A 20,055-nucleotide genomic window follows, 5' to 3' on the forward strand; every position below is an offset into this window, starting at 1 on the left:
AAAAAAGTTAAAGGAGGAGGTAATGAAGACTGCCATAATGATAGGAAATGTAGATGCATACTATGAGACTCCCTTTGCAATTCACCATAGGAATATAATAGTGAAGACAGCTCCTCCTACTTACAAGCACTTAATTTTCACTAATAATTGGGGAAATAGGGCACCCTCTTTCAGAGGTGCTGGACAAGGTTTCATAGTTAAGTGATCCAGGGGACTAGAGAAAAGACAAAATTCCTAGAGAGAGAAGAGTAAATAGCCAGCAGATTCAAAATCAGAATAAATTGACAAGGAAAGAATTGTTTACTGCTCTGTTGAGAGCAAGGGTAGATTTTGAAAGCATAGATGGTATTCCAACTAATGTATACAGAATGTACCAAGAAAAGGGACTTGATATTAGGCAAAATAGAGAAAGAAGAACTGCTTCTATGGATCCTTTTTAACCCTTGTATCCAAGTTTGTCACACCTTTAGGGAGAATAGAAAGTTGGCCAAGTCTCAGCTCAGATTAAGGAACTATACAGATGGGATTATAGACCCCATATCAATTTGACCATATAGTGGAAAAACAGATCAAATACTATAATTAGAACATTAATAGATACTGGGGTGGAGGCTTCCTTTTTATATGGAAACCCTGATAAGTTTAAGCTGGTGACTCCTATCACCATCACAGGGGCTGAAATATCAGCCAGATAAGTCAAACTAATGAGGACAATTGGGCAATTAGCTAAGGTAATTGGACCCATTCCTAAATACATCATTTGAATAGACATATTGAGAAGCATGACTTTAAATTTACCTGAGGGGAGATACCAGTTTACAATAAGGAAGACAGAAATTAATAACTTTGATGGGCATAATAAAAATTAATCCAATCACTTTACCTGAACCTTCTGAAGTGAATACTTTAAACCTGCATCTTGTGCTGAGTGTGAAAGATGAAATTACCACTACGATAAGGGACTATGTTGAGGCAGGAGTGTTATTACAATGACTCAAGGGAATAATCCTGTCTGGCCAGTAAGAAAATCAGATGGGACATGGAAGATGACATTGGATTATAGACAATTGAATAAGGTCATTCCTCTCATGTTAGCTGCTGTTCCAGATATCATCACCTTAAGAGAAAAGATCTGAAATATGATGGGATTTAGTATGTAGCTATTGATTTACCTAATGCTTTCTTTACTATCCCAATAGATTCAAAGTAATGGATCAATTTGCTTTCACTAGGCAAAGCCGACAATATACTTTTACATGCTTGCCACATGGATATCTGCATAGTCCCATTATTTGTCATAGAATTATGGCTGAACATTTGGATGAATTAGAACTACCTGGTGTACAGCTTACCCACTACATAGATGATATTATGATACAGGGAAATACTGTAAAAGTGGAAAAGAGTTTGACACTTTTACTAGAGCATATGTAAAGCATAGGGTGGGAGATTAACCCTGCAAAGATTCAAGGGCCATCTCAAACTGTAAAATGTTGGGGTATGTAATGGAATCAGGGGCTGCAAAAGATTCTCCCACAAGCCCAACAAAAGATTCAGGATTTTCCTGTCTTCACCAATAAGAAAGAGGTCCCAAAGTTTATAGGATTATTTGGATATTAGAGACATCACATACCACATCTAGGACAAATTTGGAAACCCTTATATAAAATTATTAGGAAAAAATATGAATTTGATTGGGGACTTGAGCATAACAAAGCTTTTGAAGAAGCAAAGGTATGCAAAGGTATACAGTTGACCTCAGATTTATGGCCTATGCAAAGTGGCCCAGTGGAATTACAAGTGATTGTACAGGATGAATATGTAAAGTGGAGTTTATGACAAAAACAGCAAAGCCACTGTTAGGATTCTGGAAACTCCCTTCATCTGGAGCTCAATATATCCCTTTTGAAAACTAGTTGTTACCTGCATATTAGGCTTTGCTAGAGACTGAACAGATGACTTTAGGCCATGAGGAAATATTAAGACCTGGAATCCTACTTATGACTGGGTAACGAGTACCCCAACTTCTCATAGAATTGGACATGCACAGGAAGCTAGCATAATTAAATGGAAATGGTATATTCAAAATAGATCTAAAACAGGCAAAAGTGAAATTTTTGTTTTACATGAATCAATAGCAAATGTAGATGATGAGGGAAATGATACACTCTCTGAACCAAAGCAGCAGGTGTTACAGTCCTTGGTAAAATGGAATGAGGGATATGATGGATTTGAAGAGCAAAAAGGACATACAGAGTTTACTGATGGGACAGCAAAATATTTGAGTTACAAAAGACATTGGAAAGCAGAAGCCTATTACCCATGTATTGGGAGGACTTTGGAAACCACTGGGATACATGGAAGTAGTCAACATGCTGAACTTATGGCAGTACACCAATCTATCAAAACAGAACAAGGCGGACAGTGTCATATATTCTTTGATTTATGGGAGATAGTTAATGTATTAGCTACATGGATGCCCATGTGGAAAAATCAAAATTGAGAAATTCAAGGCAAACAAGTCTGGGACAAAGATTTATGGGAAAATATATGAGACATGTCTTTGGTTAATAATTTGTAAGTTTTTCATGTAGATGCTCAAGTGACCCTCACTGCACCAGAATGTGAGTACAATTCACATTCTAATCAACTAGCAAAGTTTGCTACTCAACATATTGTTCCTGTTCTGACACCAACTGATGATCCAGTACTAGCAAAATGGATCCACCGAACAGCCAGTCATTTAGGGGTCCAGGCTACATGCCAGTGGGCACAAGACCAAGGTATTAGTATTTCTCATTCATTGTTAAAACTAGTAGCAGAAAAATGTTATATATGCCAGTTGGAAAAAGGATGAATTGTTCCTCGGGTAGTAACTGGAGAGACAGTAAGGGGAAAAGTACCAGCCTAAATTTGGCAAATAGATTATATTGGACCACTACCCCAAGATAAAGTGGTATTTTATGTACTTGTGTTGCCACCTATTTAGGTAAACTAGTGGCTTGTCCCTATAAGAAAGCAACCCAGAAAAACACCTGTAAAATTTTAGATTTTTTTATGTCTATATTATGGAACGTCAATGCAGATTCAAAGTGACAATGGGTCACATTTCAAAGGTAATGAAATGAAGAGATATTGTGTATTAAACAACAAAGAATGGATATATCATATTCCATATTATCCACAAGCATCTGGGTTAGTTGAAATAATGAATGGATTATCGAAAGAACAGTTAAGAAAATTAAGTTCTAATAATTCTTAACATTTGAAACATAATTTGTTTACTGCTTTACATAATTTCAATAATAGACCATTGGGAGGAAGTACACCTCTAGCCATAATGATGACCCCATATCTACAAATTAGAAAACAACAAACACATAAGATACCAAATGCTAACTATTGAACTGTGAGACCAGATATCCCACCCTCATATGCAGGGAGAATTGATTTGACAGGATATGATTTACATTGTTTACAAGACTTTTGATTGGGTAGGAAATAAATGAAAACAATGTCTACTGGAATACGTATGAGAATCCCTAAGAATCATTTTGGAGGTTTATTACCTAAATCAAGATTAGCAGCTCGAGGAATACATGTATTGACTGGAGTGATAGATTCTAATGATCAAGGAGAAATTATTGTGACATTCCAAAATTTAGGTGATGAGCCCATACAATTTTGTAAAGATGATAGAATACTTCAAATGATTATTATTCGTTGTGAAACAATACAACTTGTGAAAATTGACTTTCCTTCTTAAATAACTAGCAGAGGAACTGAAGGATTGGGTTCTACTGATAGAATAAAATTGGGAGCTAAAGGATGGGTAAAATAGAAGCCAGATGACATTCAAAGGCTGTAGAATTTCTAGCACATGGGAAAGATAATACCATAACTGTTGTTTATTCAGGAGAGGATGATCACCAACTCTTCCAACTCTTAACTCATATATTCTATGAATGAGGCTATGATAATGGGTTCATGGACTCCAGAAGCACTACTGACCCTATATCTACCCTGCTTCTGGTTATTGTTTACTTCTTTCTTTTTGGCTTTTTGTCTGTTAAACTTGATTGCTAGATTTACTTGCTACAGGCTTAGTACCCTCCACCTGCGGTGCTTGATCACGTAAGTCAGATGTCACCCCCTATCCATGACTGTGCTGTGTCATCTCTGGACCTGAAGTCTACCAAACTCCAGATGCGAGCTAAAGAACTGATCTCTCAAATGGGACCTCTTGGGGTAAGGAAAGTTCTATGTCCAATTTCCGCAGGAAGTTGCTATGGAAGAAGAAACCTTTGCCGCTTACCCCAAGATTTTCGGCTCCATTTTTTCAAGGGGAGAATGATGGGGTGGTGCTTGTGCTCAAGCCCCACCCTAACATATTGTTTTAAGTGCTCATTTTTGTGTGATCCCAGTTATACTGTTGTAAAGTTCTATTGGCACTAGTTGCCTAAGATATTGGTTTATTTTCTGTTATCCCTGTTACAATTCTGCTGACACCCATTGCCCCACCAACTTATTTAATGAATAAGAAAAATCTTGGGGCAGAATGCAATAGCAATTTAAATGGAAAGATCTTTCTCATTCCTTAATAGGTCCATGTGACTTGCTTAAATCCCTTGAAAGCCTAAGTCACATGTGGTAGGAAGAGCTTGTTGAACAGGCAAAATAGGAAGGGTAGAACAGAACCAGGGGGAAGTGAGGGAGGGAGGTCAGGACAGAGGAGAGAGGACCAAGGCAGGCAGGCAGATACAACAAGGCTCATGCTCATGAATGTTTGCTTGTGTGAAGTTCCCAGCAGAAAGAGGAAAGCTGGGGAATGGTTTTACCCTCTGTGGTGATCATGTTTCTTAGCTTCTTGGTCACCATGACAGATTTAGCTTTCTGGTTCTGGGATTTGGCTTTCTGGAATTTAAATAAATGTTTTTTCTTCTGCCTTCTATATGGAGAGTCTTTTATACTTCATGACTGAGAACTATGCCAGCATATTCATAGTCACAACCAGTGTTGTGAATATTGCCTTGGTGGTACAGAATAGAAGTGTGCGTCTTATTTGTACATATTGGTTTACAAGTAGTTTCTCCCATAAAACTATGATCTCCTTGATACCAGGGAATGGTTTTACTGTTCTCGATAGTCTTCATACTTATCACAGTGCCTGGTATATAATAGGTCTTTAATAACTACTTATTGACTTGATTTGATTCATCTTACACAGATTTGTGGGAAGTTATTAAATTTATACACACAAATTTCATAAAATTAGGATTAACAAAGATCAGATATTGACGCAATCATTTAAATTTGTTGTGACAACTCAAGATAAACATTCATAAAAGGCCAGCATTCCATCTCTATCATTCACCAAGGTGGAGGACACAAACTATACTTACTATCATATGCATGATTTATCTATGGAAATTTAGAGAAACAACTATGGTATATGTGGAAAGAACACTGAATTTGGAATAAGAACATTTGGGTTCAAATTCCATTTCTGTCCCTTACAAATCGTTTGACATTGGGCAATTGGCTTAATTTTTATGTTCTTTGGTTTTTCCATATGTATAACTATAGAGCATTTTCTGTCTGTGTTCATCCTTCATTTTCAAAGAAGACCATGACATCAGAGAAATGATGACATAACTTGCACTTGACTTTTTTTGATTGAGGAAGAGCTGTGCAAGGTCACTAGCCTCACTTCACCTCCTGGGCTATCTGGATCCAGAGACCAGACATTCATTAAGATGACTGGAGAAGGCCCAGGATGCACTGGGAGACCTTGGCCTATTCAGGTACTCATTTAGAATGAGGCAATGCCCATTCAGTGAATAGGCCTCTTTAAGAAGTAAACAGGAAATGGGCCATTTAATGAGCAAAAGAAAGAGAAAAAAAAAAAAAACAAGTAAATGGAGTTGTGAGGGAAAGAGCAACAGTCAGTATTGATAATCATTCTGAAACCAGGAGTGTCTTGAAAAGAGCCCTCAACTGGAGTTTGAGCAGGGACCCTATTATTATTCAATGTATGGGCTTCAGAGTGCACTGAGTTTAAGGTTTTAGGAGATGAAGGAAGGAAGGAAGGAAGGAAGGAGGGAGGGAGGGAGGGAGGGAAGGAGGAAGGGAGGGAAGGAAGGAATGAGGGAGGGAGGGAGGAAGGAAGGAATCTGGTCTGTAAACCCCAAATTAACATAGGTGTCCTCTGGCCATCCAAATTTATCTTCGTTTGCAGGGAGAAGGTGGGGGCGGGGGGGGGGGGGAGGGGCGGCCATCAGAAGGGAGTGGATGAAATCAGTTACCCAGCCGGGCAGCTCAGTCTATTCACAGGTCTGTGTTTTTTTTTTTTTTTTCACACTTCAGTAGTATATTTATTGGTTCATAGGTTCATATAACAAGCCTTTTAATCATGTACTTTGATGCTGTGGCCAGAGTTGAATTCAACAGAAAAATTCTATCCATCAAGATGGCTAATTACTAAGTAGGCACAGCGATTCATATCATGTTGAGTTTCCTCAGAATATTACAGGTCTTTCAGGTCTTTTTGGATGTCCCACAAGGTATCTGCACTCTTCTTGAGTTGAACTACCTCATCATCTTTCAGCTTCTGGTTGATGACGCTGGTCAGTCCTCGGGCATTCAGAATGCATGGAAGGCTAAGGAAGACTTCATTCTCGATGCCATACATCCCCTTCACCATAGTGGATACAGGATGAATCTTGGAGAGATTTTTTAACATGGTCTCAATTAGATCAGCAACGCTTAGTCCAATAGCCCAGTTAGTGTATGCTTTGAGTTTGATCACCTCGTAGGCACTTTCAATCACCAGCTTATGAACCTCCTTCCAGTTTTCACTGTCATTGTCAGTTCCCATTTCTGGATTCAGGTCTTGGAGGGAAACACCTGCCACATTCACTCCACTCCATACAGCCACACTTGAGTCTCCATGCTCTCCAAGGATCCAGCCATGGCAGCTGCTTGGATGGATGCCAAGTTTTTCAGACATAAGATAGCGGAATCTAGCAGAATCCAGATTGCATCCACTCCCAATCACCCGGTGCTTTGGCAGGCCACTCAGTTTCCAGGTGACATATGTAAGGATATCCACTGGGTTGGAAACTACAATTATGATACAGTCTGGGCTATACTTTACAATCTGGGGGATAATAAACTTGAAGACATTCACATTCCTTTGTACCAGATTGAGGCGACTCTCTCCCTCTTGCTGGCGGACTCCAGCAGTGACTACAACAATCTTGGAACCAGCAGTGACAGAGTAATCTTTATCAGCCACAATTTTAGGAGTTTGAAGAAACAAGCTCCCATGCTGTAGATCCATCATTTCTCCTTTGAGTTTGTCTTCCAAAACATCAACAAGGGCAAGTTCATCAGCAAGACTCTTTGCAAGTATGCTGATAGCACAGGCCATACCAACTTTTCCAAAGCCCACAACAGTAATCTTATTGTTTGGGGCTGCTGCCTCCTCTTCTGCAACTGGAACAATCAGTTTTTCTTTAAGAGTAGCCATTTTGTTCTGCCTAAAGAGTAGGTGACTGCCTGGGATGAAGTTTGTCCCGAAGAGAGAAGAGAAGCAGCTACGTCTTCCTCCAGCCGTGCCCTAGCTACCAGGTCTGTGTTTTATGAACTACAAAGCACTCTCTAAATGTCAATAATTATCGTAGGTACATGCTAGGTAGTACCCACGGACAAAAACAAAACAACAGGGGAATGAATAATAACTTGATTAGTTTAATTAGCATAGATAACACTTCTTTATATCATGTCCAGAATAAGTTTTTAATGAATTGAATATTTTATTTCTAAATTATCTAGACTATATATATATATATATATATATATATATATATATATATATATATATATTCTGTTTATTTCACATATGCAGATAGCTTAAATTAGCTGGGGGGGAGAGGTCATAGGGAAGTATTTTTGCTATTATATTAATGAAATGCATAGATCATTATTATTTGACTCAAATTTTGCATTGTTTTGCACACCCAAATTCCTCTCTGAGCTCATTCTTATTCCTAAAAAGTAACTTGGGCACAAATAATCAGAATGGTGCCCATTAGACACTGTTAACTCTGTTTGCTCATCTGCAGTTGTGATTTGCGCACATATTAACATGCTCAAAACACAGCCAGTTGTTTGCTGCATAGTATTCTGTCACCTAGAAGGATGCAAGGGTTGGGGCAGGATAGGAGAACTGGAAGAATCACTTATTCTACAAACATGCAATTCATCAAATCCCCCAAAGGAGCTAAATGACAGCAGGGAATAATGGAGAACTTCAGGCTGTCACCTTAGATTATTGAGGGGGGTTGACAGATCCTGGTTGGAGGTTCACTGCTTTAAGTCACACAAAGTGATATTATAGAATAAGAGATTATTCCATCACTTTAATATCAGCTATTTTCTCATCTCTTCTGTTTTTCATGGGTGTTATACTGTTGACACACTCTGTACTATTCCAACTGAAATTGTCTGTCTTCTCCTGAAATAAAACTCATTTCATTCTTTTTTTCCTCCCAAGAGAAATCCTTGTTTGATGATGTCAGCCTTTTGGTAAGTTCTACATCAAAGCAAATAAGAAAATGTACTTCAGCACAGTTGAATAGGGTACACCTACAGCTGCCACCGTTCATGATAGACACTATAAATATCATGGGAGGTAAGTCACAGCTGCTTACTATCCAAGCTCTACATTCTATCCCCCCTAAGGAAAAGGATTCAGAGATATCAGGTTCACTATAGCAGGCAGGCCTACACAGAGGAAATGGGGAGGCTTTTGAGGGTCATTGCCAGTTAAATTTGTCGAATCAAAGCATTGTGTCTATAAAGGACAGAGCAGGACAACCAATCCTCATCAGTATCCCTTACCCTATATATCTAATCAGTTGACAAATTTTATCATTTTTGCCTCAACAGTATCTCTCATATCTGGTCCCCTACTTTTCCAACCATACTATACATTACTCCCATTCGTGCTCTTTATAGTAAAGCCCAACTGCCTTCTGAGTTCTTCCTTACAAAATTTATCCTAGGATTCCACATCTTTGTCCTGTCTGTACTCCATGTGAAGAAATAGCCTTACCTTTCATCTCTGCTCATGCCATTTCTACATGAAATCTTTTCTGATATTTCTCCCCTACTACTAATGCCCTCTTCCTTGAAAAAGTTGTCTTGCATACATTTTGCATACATGTGCATACATAATACACATACCTTGTAAAGTATAAAATAATTTCAAGAGACAAAATTTTGACATAATTTACACTCAATTTTATCAATCATGGCTAGCAAGCGATTGACAAAAAGACTTCCTTATCCTCTTGATCATCAAAGATGGTTACTTCTTGAGGTTTATATGCCCATGAATGAGAGGTGTTCTAACAGATAGCAATCAACTCTGATTGGCTAACAATTAATAAGAGTTGGGCTTTACAAAGAGAAGTGATCTCACTGCAATTAGGGGCTGAGACCTATATCATGTCACTCTTGGACACAGAAAGACTACCCCTATATCCAGACTTCCCCTGGCCTTGGGCAATCTAGACAAGGAATCTATATCCTCCACCCAAGCCTTAACTAGTTGAGTGGAACAGCAATACCCAGAATGAGGAGAATTTTAATCCTATCTGTCATCAACCCTGTCCTTAAGAAGGATTGGATAGGGAAACAGGAAGGGGAAAAAAGCTGAGTTCTCCCTGTAATGTTAATAGGATTAAAGATCTTCCCCAAGCATTAATAGGTCTCACCTGGAGGGCATTAAGAGAAGCTTGCTGAGGGGAAGGTTGCTTGTAGGCAGACTTTCATGCCTTTTGCTAATTTCTAATTAGGCACTTAGTCACAAGGGTTGTGATGCCCTCTGGCTCTGAGAAGGGTATATATACTCTGAAGTAAGGTTTTGCTTTGGTGACTCACTTATGAGAAGTACCTTGTGATTCCCTGGTTGAGACTCTGAGTAACCATATCCCAAAAGCTCAAATGTAAAGACTCTCTCAATCCACAGATATATATAAAATAAATTTGCTTTGATTCAGGCAGTAAAGCAACAGTTCTGTTGGTCTTTACTTCTCTGCTTATATTTTCTTTGTATTTTCTCTGAAGTTCAGAGTGCTGACTTTTCCCCTGTCTATATAATTAAAAAAGATTGTTGCTCCCTTAAATAGCTATCTTTCCTAGTAAAGCATATCTAAGGACCTATGCTAGCAGCCATTCTGGATATACCAGTGTGGTTGCTGTTACACTTTCCAATTTTAATAATTGGTCATTAATATGAGAGAGAAATAATGATTTCTCTCAATATATACACATATTATGTGATATTACATGCAATATTATGTACATGTACATAATATACAATATTATATACATATATTGGGGGGGCGCATCTTCAGTCATCCTGTTGTGCATCTGGCCACTGGACCCAGATGGCTCCAGAGGAGAAAGTGAGGCTGGTGACTTTGCACAGCCTTCTCTCACTTAAATTCAATTCACTTGCATGTCATGGCATCACTTCCATGTTGTCATGGTCATCTGTGAGAAAAAAGAAAAAATAACAGCGACATATACAATACACACATACACATGCATACACATATACATGTATATATACATGTGTACTATTATATAGATAAGTTTATACATGTGTGTGTATGAAACATTGTCTCTGACGGTAGAATACAATGTAAGCTTCCTGAGGGCAATGACTTATTTTTTTAAACTTTGTATCCTAAATAGCACCACAGTAGCAGGCATATTATAGATGTTTATTAAATTATTATGGACCACTCAATTGATTGCATCAGAAAATGAGATAGAATATAGAATACAGAATGTTCAGGGTTAAGATTTGTTTTATAGAATCAAAAGACCTTGGGATTTTAGAGTTAAACAGTATCCTAAAGGTTCAATCCCATCCTTTTCCACATAAAGAAACTGAAGTTATGTGATTCCAAGGGCAAATAAGTAGAACATGGTTGCATTGTGATTTAGATGTATGTGTTCTGACTACATTCAATGCTTATTGCAGCTCTGTCTCTAATAGTGTCTTCTTTCCTTATTAGATAAGACACTGTGAGGAGAGACACATTCTCTCCAAACTTTATCTCTCCCAGTACCTAGTCCAAAGCTCTGAACAGAGCAGATGCTTAATAAATATTGGCTGAATGGGTGAGTAAATTGATTCATTCCTTCAATAAACATTTTAAACTCTTATCATATGCCAAGTATAGTGTTTGGCAAGGGACATGGAAAACGGAAATGAAGTTTTTCCTGCCCTCAAGGGCAGGAACTATTGTGGTGAACAAGTATACAGAAAATTATGTACAAAATATATACAAAGCAGATATGAAGTTATTTGTTGCGTAGGGGAAACTAGAAATTGGCAGGGATCAGGACAGTTTTCCTATAGGAGTTGTCACTTGAACTGATCTTTGAAAGATCTTAGGGATCCTAAGAAGCTGGAAATGGGTATATTCCAACCATGAGGTCAACCTGTGCAAAGGCATGAAGATGGAAAATAAAATGTTCCATATGAAGAACAGCAAAGGGAGAAAGTACAGTACATAAAGAGTACTGTATGCAGTAAATCTGAAAGGGTAAACTGGATCCAGTTTGTGAAGGGCTTTAAAAGCCAAATAGAATGGTGCATATTTTATGCCAGAGGTAAGAGGGAATCACTGAAACTTCTTGAGCAGAACAGCAGCAAGGTCAGAGTAATATTTGTGGAATTTCTGTTTGGAAAGTCACTAAACTTTACATACCCTATAAGTCAGGGAAAACTCTCCTGGGAATGTATTAATTAAGAGTCAGTCTTGGAAGATCTGTGTTCATTTCTTACCTATGACACACACTGACTTTGAAACCCTAGAAAAGTCTCTTAATTTCTCAGGTCTCCAGACAACAAAGGCTGTAAGTGTCAGAGCGGATGTGAATCTATATTGGTAAAGGAATATTCCTCACCAGGAGTTCCCTTCACCAGTGGTATCAAACTCATACAGAAAAGGGGGTTACTAATTAAACCATACATAAGTATCCCCATAGTATATTCATTGACTTAAAAAACCACATATTAACATCATCCATATTCTATTATATTTTCATTAATTTTATTAAATATTTTACAATTACATTTTAATCTTGTTCCCATAACTGCCCTACATGATCAAATACAGGTCTAAGATCAAAAAGAAAAAAAGCACTACTAAGCATAAAGGAGGATAAAGATAGGGGAAAAGCCCAATATATACAAAATTATTTCCTGTAGAATTTTGTGTAATAGTAAAGAGATGAAAAAGAGTGGGTGTTCATCAATCATAGACTGTCTGAATGAATTCTTGTAATATTAACATAATGGAACATCATAAGAAATAGTGAACATGAAAAATTCACAGACAATTGGGAAGATATATAAACTGACAATGAGCAAAGTAAGCAGGACCAGAACAATTATGTGATGATAATGTAAAAGAAAAACACATCTACTTATGTGACAATAGGCAAGACACTTATCCTCCCTGGACCCTAGTTTCTTCATTTGTAAAAGAAATACATTAGACTAAATGGCCTCTGAGGTTCCTTCGAACTCTAATTTTCTCATAAAAAAGACTAGAATACATCAGAACTCAGATGAATTCAGTTATTAATCATATCTTTCAAAGACTGATGATGGAGCATAGATAAAAAAAATAGTAATATTTTTAAAGCCCAGGAAAATCAATTTGTCAGTTGTGCAAAAGTTGGATTTGAGAGGGAAGTTAGTGGAGGCAGGGAGTTTGTTATTTCCTTCTCTGAATCATTTTACAGGTGAGTAACAGGAGGCTACTGCAATAATCCATGTAAATGATGACAAAGGTCTGAAAAAAAAGGTAGTGACTGTGTGAGTGGAGAGAAGGGGACAGAAGGGAGATACAGAAGATATTAAAGCTTACAAGTGCACTAAGACTTTGGGACATCTTGTATTTGGACACAGAATTGACAAGACTTGACAATTAGATGTAAGTGGGGAAGAAGAAGGAAGAGGTTGTGACTGTAAACCTGGGTGACTAAAAGTATGGTGGAAACCTCAACAGAAAATGGGAAATGAGAATAAGGGGAAAACTTGGGAAGAAAGAGCATAAGTTGTACTTTTAACATGCTGAGCATGAAATATATGTGGGATGTCTGTTTTATGATGTCTAATACACAATTAGTGATAACAGACTATAATTCCAGAGAGGGACACTAGAGAATGAATAAATCTGTTAGGAATTCAGACTTTTGAGTCTAGTTGCTTAGGGTTACAAACTTGACCATTCTCCTGACAATAAGGAACAATCTGTCCTTAAAGAGTCATTTTAAGCTCTGTCAGCCCTTATTCCTCTATAGAAATCAGTCCTTTATACCAGCCAGAGAGTCTCCGCTGTCAATATATAAAAACAAAAAGTCACATTCTATAACTTGGTTAAGGATTCATCCAAGGTAGTAAGTCAGGTTTGATGAGGAGCGGCCATTTTCTTCTTAGCTTTGGAACTCTCATCCTTTCCAAAGACTAGTATCTGAGTTCCAAGGCATCAGCTTTATCACTTTCCTTTGTCCAATGCATTCTTCTATTAAAATCTACTTCCACTATTTGTTTAAACTAACCCCAAGCCTTCCTGAAGACTCAAACAGCTATCTTGTGTATGATCAAAGCAAAGTTGGCTTGAAATACTCTATATTCTTTTTCTCATGTCACATTCTTGCACCATAATCTGTTTGACTATTTCAAACAGTCATTCAATTATGATGTAAATTAGTCAAATTTGTTAGAATCACACTGCCAACAACATAAATGATAGTGGTTATGCAAGCAGTCAACCCTATTAAGGAAGTGATTCCCTTGCCAGTTAGCAATTCTAGAAACAGTCAGCAAGTGTCTGATAGAACGTTGTAGTAGGCTGAATTTTACTGCATGAAATAGAAACACGACTATGAGACTGTTAACAATGAGGAATGCTGTCATAAATAGAGCACTAGATGTTAAGTCAGGAAGAGCAGGGCTCATATCCTGCTTAGACACTTACTATGCGTCCCAAGTCAGGTCATTTAACCTCTGTGAGTCCCACTTTCTTCATCTATAAAATTGGGATAATAATAATAATAATAATAATGATAATAATAGTGCCTGGTATGAGTATAATGTATGAGATAATGAGATAATGCATGTAAAGTGCTTTATGAACCTTGAAGTGTTATACATTAGCTATCAATCTGATCAATGTGCAATGGCCAACATGTGAACTTTTGGGGAAATTCCTAGCTCAGTGTTCAGTCATTTCAGTTGTGTATGACTCTTCATAATCCCATTTGGAGTTTTCTTGGCATATTATTCTTCTTGTTTAGTTGTACCTGACTAGTTTTGACCTCATTTGGGGTCTTCTTAGCAAAGTATCTTCTTGGCAAAGATACTGGAGTAGTTTGTCATTTCGTTCTCCAGCTCGTTTTACAGATGAGTAACTGAAGCAAATAGGGTTAAGTAACTTGTTCAGGGTCACATAGTTATGCAAATATGTAAAAATATTATCTTGTAAATTGAAAATATAACATTTTAACAATGACCATAAAGATATAGACACATAAGCATTACTGAAAAGTAGAGAATGCAATGAAAAGATGAATGAACTCATAATCAAAAGCCTTGGATGTGGATCCCAATTCTAGCTTACTAGCTGTGTAACCCTGTACAAGTCAGACAGTTAGGCAGAAGCAGTGGATAAAGTGCTGGAACTGAAGTAAAAAAGACCTAAGTTTGAATCCAGTCATAAACACTTTTTGGTTTTTGTCACCCTGGGCAAGTCACTTAATTGCTCTCTGTCTCAGTTTCCATATCTGTCAAATGGAGAAAATAATAGCATCTATCTCCCAGGGTTGTTCTGAGGATCAAATGAGATAACATTTGTAAAACATTTTGCAAACCTTTGAGTGCTAAACTAATGCTCGCTATTATCACTAGTTAGTGGTTTCAGTTCCATGGGCCTCAGTTTCTTTGTCTCTAAGCTTTCAGGGAGGGGAGAGATCATGAAAGTTGAGCTAGACAAATTCTAACATTCGCAATACAATCTTCTTTTCCACTACTATAACCCTGCTAGGAGATTGTCACTTACCAGAACCATTAAGGAAGAGTCTTCTCATCATGACGTGGACATGCCAGATCCATCCACACTGACTTCCTTTTTCTTAATCTGTTCCTTTTGTCTATACACTCTTTTTTCCCTTAAGGAATCTCCCTCCCCATTATTCATTCAGGGTCAATCTCCAGTCCTCCCATGATCCTTCCAGTTCACCATGTTCTTTACCATATCACTTATAAATCATATTCTGTAAATGTATGTAAATCATTTTGAAAGATTTAAAGCATAAGTGGGTTGTTATTGTTGATGTTGATGTTTCTATTATTATTATTATTATTATTATTATTATTATTATTACCGAGAGGCAGCATGATTAGAGAGAGGAGTCAGAAAAATCTGGATTCAATCTTGCCTCTGACACATACCAGCTGTGTGATCATAGCCAAGTACCTTAACCCTTTAGTAACCATAGGCAACTAAGTTACAGAGAAGCTACTGCTGTGCTTTTAGAAAGAGATTCTTCACTGGCAGTTTCCCCTGGAACTGAAATAACAGATCTTGATTCTCTTCCCCATCTCCTCCAAAAATAATATTCTTATTATTTGCTATTACTTGATGCATATTAATTTTAATAAGGATATCCCTGATATAACACTTTCAAGTACTTTGCTAGGGTTTTACTCAATTGACTTTTACCCTATGAGGTAAGTGACTATTATTAAACTCATTTTACAAATAAAAAAAAAAATCAAACTTGAAAGAGGTTAGATGGTCATTGGGCTAATAACTGTCTGAGGAAGGAGCTGAGCCAAGGTCTTCTTGAATCTAAGTTGTACACATTGTTAATATGCCATCATGTTTAGATTGTTGGCATGTCTCCTTAGCTTTTAAGTTTCTTATAAGCAGGAGCCAGGTCTCATGCTTTTTTACAGTATCTTTCATAGCTCTTAATATACTACTAGCTAGGTAAAGGTACTTAACTAATACTAGGTGATTTATTGATTAGAGCACAGAACTAGTAGAAAAAGTGGCATATAATCAGAAAAATATATATAAACACTATCTCTTAGCAGGACTCTTGAGTGATCTAACTTAACTGCCTCCACATACCTAGAATGATAATGAGGCAGCCCATAAAATTATTGCTAGGCTGTAAACACCTTTACTCAGTTCTGTGCCCACCTGAAACCCAAACGTCAATACCAGTTAATGTCTGCGGCTGTTTGTGCTCTCTGGCGTATTTGTACTAAAGGGATAAAGTAATGCATTAAAATTCAAATTCCACTCCCAGTGACTGCTTTGTATTTAGGCAGTGTCTTTCTTCCAAGGAGCTCAAATGAGTGGTAACAACTCTATTTAACATGAAATACAGTGTACGTCTCAAACAGTGTAAGTGAATTAAAATTAAGACTCATGGGAGTAATTCCAAAAACCTCTCTTTGTGGAATGACATACAAACTGGAAAAGGAGGATAAATTCTTTGGAGATAAAGCTCAGGAAGTTCATTTAGGTTCTGAAATTAAAATTCCCATTGGACTAGAAACCAACTTGATATGACATGAGAGTTACATGCTTTTCCACCTTGGTAACCTTCATCTGTTTAACTGAGAAAGCCAGAAACTTCTCTTGTGCTGGAATGGCAAATCTTTTGTTAGTACGCTGGAGGAAGTCAATAATTAATTGGATAGAAGGGTGACTTGTGTTGTTGATACTGTCATCCAATATCTTTGGCAAAACTCATTGTGCACTTACTTATGAAGTCATTCCTAGAATGGAAGCTAATAGCCTCTAAGTTAATTCATAGTTCCCCAATTCCAGGGCTGTAGGCCATAAAATTGAGAGGTACCTGAGAGGGTAACTTCCCAAGTTCCTTTCTGGCTTTGTGAGCAGAGTCTAACCAAGATATCAACTGTAGACTAAAGACTTGTTATACAAAATTCTGGTCAGCAGGGTGACATTTCAGGCATTTTCACAATCTAGTTGGGGAGGTGGTCTAATTTGCTAGAGAATCCCTCATAATGTCAACATAGGTTTTCATAAGAACTATACAAATCACAGGTCAAGGTCTCCAACTGCTTCCTGGGCCATCTCTAGTCATCCTTATCTATATCTAGCCACTGGACCCAAATGGTTCCAGAAGAAGTGAGGCTGGTGATTTTGCATAGCTCTCCCTCCCTCACTTAAATACAATTCACTTGGAAGTCACGGCAGCACCTTCCTAATCTCATAGTCCTCTTAGAGAATGAAAAATAAACAACCACATATCACAGGGATTCTCCTGATATTGCATTACAAGGCAGGACTCTGACTAAATTCCAAAATCATCTGACCCATTAGGAAGACATGAGTAAGAGGAAAGGTGTGGAATAAAAGGCCCTTGGCTTAGGAAGAAAGAACAAGTAGAAATAAAACCATGAGCTCCAAAAGTAAGTTAGAGGAGGATGATCTGTTGCAAAAAGTCAACACAGTCTGGGACCTGAGAGTCAGTCAGTCAATAAGTATTTAGTAAGTGCTGTCTATGTGCCAGGAACTGGGCTTAAACACTAGATATATTGTCACTGTCATCAAAGAGCTCTTATTCATTAGGGGAGATATTGTATAAATAACTAGGCAGATGAAAGATATCAATATTTGATCCTGGAGGTAAGAGGAAGATTGCAATTTATCTGGGGGAATAGAGAGGTTGGTTGATGGAGTCCAACCTACACTTCAGGAAAATCATTTTGTCAGCTGAGTGGAAGATGCGAAAAGGAAGGAAATAAACAGGCACTGTGCTAAGCACTTTACAAATGTTCTTTCAATTGGTACTCACAATAGATACTAGTGTTATCCCCATTTTTCTGCTGAGAAAACTGAGGCAAACAAAAGTCAAATGACTTGCCCAGGATAAAAGAGCTAGTAAGTGTCAGAAGTCAAATTTAAACTCAGGTTTTCCTGGCTTCAGGTCTTGCATTTTATCCATTGTGCTACCCAGTTACCTTGCAGATTTATTGGAGTGGAGAGAGAGATAAAGTGGAGAGACCAGTTAGATGGCTTTGCAATAATCTAGGTGAGAGGAGATAAGAGACTGTAATTAGGTGACATGAAAAATGTAGCAAATAAGGGAACACCCCCAAACACCTAGTAGCAAAACAAAAAAAAAACCCACAAAATAAAAGAATTTAGATTTGGAAGGAAGTTCAATGGACACCTGGTCCAAATTGTACCTCCACAGCAATCCCCATTGTAACATCCCTAAGAAGTTTGTGAAGACCTCCAGTGAGGAGGGAATTCACCATCTCATAATTCAGCCCATTCTGCTTATGGGGAGTTCCAGTTATAAGGGAGTTGTTACTGATACCAGTCCTAGATTTGCCTCTTTGCATTTCTATCCATTGCTCCTGGTTCTTTGCTTTGTCACCTCACAGAAGAAATTTATCCCTCCTTCTCCACTTCAGCCCTGTTAATACCTGTGGAAAGTTATCATGTAATTCCTGAGGGCTTGATCCTTTGTGTGTGAAGGTCAATCCCAAACACCTCACGATCTCTTCCTCACTCTGAGGCATAGGAGACAACTGCTCACAGAGGGCAAAATAATTGCTGTTATAGGCGTCATAGCCATATTACACAGTTTAGTTGACACATCCATTTGGTGGGGATCCTGGAACGCTATTTTGGATGCTGTATTTAGTTTTAAATTCAGGGTTCCAATTCTGTTTCCATATTCAAACTTTACTTTTGCCCGTGTTCTTCTACCCAGTGTGGATTCCAAGACAACAACTTAGATTTGCTTATTTAAATTCTATATTTTTATGTCTTTCCATTTTGACCTCAACCTTCACTTACCAAACTGAGGCCATGCAACTAGACACTACCCTCTCTTTGGGAATGAAGCCTTCAAAGATACCCTCTGGAATATTTTATTTGATTCTTTGTTTTCAAAATTCCTTTTTTTAAAAATCTTGCATTTCAAATTCTCTCCCTCCTTCCCACCCCTCCCTTACCAAATGAAAATGCTAAAATATTGTATCAATTATACATGTGAAATCATGCAAAATATACTTCCATATTAGCCATATCACAAAAAAAGCAACAGAAAAGAAAGAAAAAAAGTGAGAAAATTGTACTTCAATTTGTATTCCGAGTAAATCAGTTTTCTCTCCGGAGGTGAATAGCATTTTTTCATCATAAATACTTTGGAATTGTCTTAGATCACTATCTTGATTAGAGTAGCCAAATCTGTCATAGTTGATCATCATTACAACATTGCTGTTACTGTACACAGTGATTGCCTGGTTCTCACATCATTTTGCAATATTTCATATATGTCTTGTCATTTTTTTCTGAATCCATCCCCTTAGTCGTTTTTAATAGTATAATAGTACTCCGACATAATCATTTGCCACAACTTCTTCAGTCATTTCCCAATTGATGAACATCCTGTCAATTTCCAGTTTTTTGCCAACACAAAAGAGTTGCTATAGATATTTTTGTACATATTGGTGATTTTCATTTTTCTTTGGTCCCTTTGGATTACAGACCAAGTAGTAGTATTGCTAGAACAAACAGTATGTTTAGTTTTATAACCCTTGAGAATAGCTCCTCATTGTTCTCCTGCAAAGCTGACCTAGTTCATTAATTAGTGTACCCATTTTCTCTCATCTTCTCCAACACATCATTTCTGATAGGTTTAATATAAACCTCACAGTTGTTCTAATTTGTCTTTCTCTAATCAATAGTAATTTAGAGCATTTTAAAAAAATATGACCATAGATAACTTTGATTGCTTCTTCTGAAAACTGCCTTTTTGTATCCTATGACTATCAGTTGGGAAATGACTCTTATTTAATAAATTTTTCTCAATTTTCCACATATTTGAGAAATGAGGTGTTTGTCAGAGGAACTTGCTATACAATTTATTGGTATTACTTCATTGTCTTTGGTAACTTTTAACAAA

General features: G+C 37.4%; 1 long non-coding RNA gene and 1 pseudogene across 1 annotated transcript in view; both read right to left on the minus strand.

The window, feature by feature from the left end:
* The window catches only part of LOC140518465 (uncharacterized), a 270,745-nt gene that overhangs the window by 70,605 nt on the left and 180,085 nt on the right, over nucleotides 1-20,055 (minus strand). The gene's annotated exons all lie outside the window — the stretch shown is intronic.
* LOC140518463 (L-lactate dehydrogenase B chain pseudogene) lies at nucleotides 6,388-7,640 on the minus strand (annotated as a pseudogene).

The sequence above is a fragment of the Notamacropus eugenii genome, chromosome 1 (assembly GCF_028372415.1).
Source record: "Notamacropus eugenii isolate mMacEug1 chromosome 1, mMacEug1.pri_v2, whole genome shotgun sequence".
Taxonomy (NCBI): Eukaryota; Metazoa; Chordata; class Mammalia; order Diprotodontia; family Macropodidae; genus Notamacropus; species Notamacropus eugenii.